This window comes from Amblyomma americanum, chromosome 1, assembly GCF_052857255.1.
Source record: "Amblyomma americanum isolate KBUSLIRL-KWMA chromosome 1, ASM5285725v1, whole genome shotgun sequence".
Taxonomy (NCBI): domain Eukaryota; kingdom Metazoa; phylum Arthropoda; class Arachnida; order Ixodida; family Ixodidae; genus Amblyomma; species Amblyomma americanum.
Genome location: NC_135497.1, coordinates 474,315,023 through 474,316,253, shown reverse-complemented (window position 1 = coordinate 474,316,253; position 1,231 = coordinate 474,315,023). Strand labels below are relative to the sequence as shown.

The following is a 1,231-nucleotide window of genomic DNA, read 5'->3' as shown; positions in this document are numbered from 1 at the left end:
TCTGTGGTATCATTTATATACAACAAAAAGAGCGTGGGACCTAGTTTGGAACATTGAGGTACTCCTAGTTTTATCTCTAAGTTTACAGAGTACTCTCCATTGAGGTTTATGAACTGGTATCTTAATCATTCCATGTGTCTCTCCTGCGTTTACTGATACCCCGAGGAAAATGTATTCTGCCACTCTGTGTATTTCATGGCCTAGTGTTGTAAGAACCTGATCAGTTCAGTATTTGAAAATTATTAGACCTGACTTAATTGCACCGTGTGTGCCCGTTGGTGACAGCATCATCCAGAGGTGCCGCTGCAAATAGCGTGGCTGGAACCACGCTTAGTTCCTTCGCGCAGTCTCCATAAAGAGTTTTCGTTCCAATTTTTTATTTCAAGGTACAGAGTCAAGTTAGGTGCCGTTATCTTCCAAACGTGGAGGCGTCGTCCTCCTCTTGTGATAGGCCTCGAATGACTCGCGGGCTCTTCTGTACCGCTCCTGGTCACGCCACAAATCCGCAGCGTACCCGTTAAGTGGACTCGACACGTTCGGCCAGGCCAGCAGGGTCTGGATCGATAGGAGGAGCGTTCGTACGTTGAGCAGCGCTGTCCAGATCTCATTCAAGATGTCAACGCATATGTTTCCTTGGTCGCCAATGTTGGGGTGAAAGCACGGTGTCTCGAAACCCACCCTGGGAGGCTCGACCGGGTAGCGGGTGGAGAACTGCAAGCTCAGGTTGTACTCGCTGCCTTCATACACGGTACCAACAGGTCCCTGGATAGTGGCGCTCCAATGGAAGAGGTTGTCTTCATCTGGTATCGCTGTGATGCCATCATTGTCGTAGGTGCTAATGATAACAACCTCTTGTTGCAGCCTCTTCAAGGCAGAGCTATGAAGAACGTCGGTTGAGGACTGTGGCTTATCGCTGGAACTGGGCCGGCTGTCCTGCACGACTGACTGGTTAGGCGAAGCCATGGCAAGGAATAGGTCTCCAAACCTGCTGACGCTGCTCGAATGCTGGCTTTGGAGTTTCCTCGTCCTCTTCTACGGCCGCCACCTAGTGGCACTGACCCATTAAGCTAGGTACACTATTGTGTATGATATTAGTACTGCGTTATACTATAAAGAACGAATGAAAATTTTAGCACATATAAAATAATCAAGGTGTTTATTTGTGCGCTTGGAGTTTCGTGCCGAAACATAAAAGCGAAGCTCACTCATCCCCCATAAAACCTACACCGCT

General features: G+C 48.5%; 1 pseudogene; it reads right to left on the bottom strand.

Moving 5' to 3' along the window:
• Positions 1-399: 399 nt before the first annotated feature.
• On the bottom strand, positions 400-1,016 carry LOC144126358 (putative ubiquitin-conjugating enzyme E2 C pseudogene; annotated as a pseudogene).
• Positions 1,017-1,231: the final 215 nt, after the last annotated feature.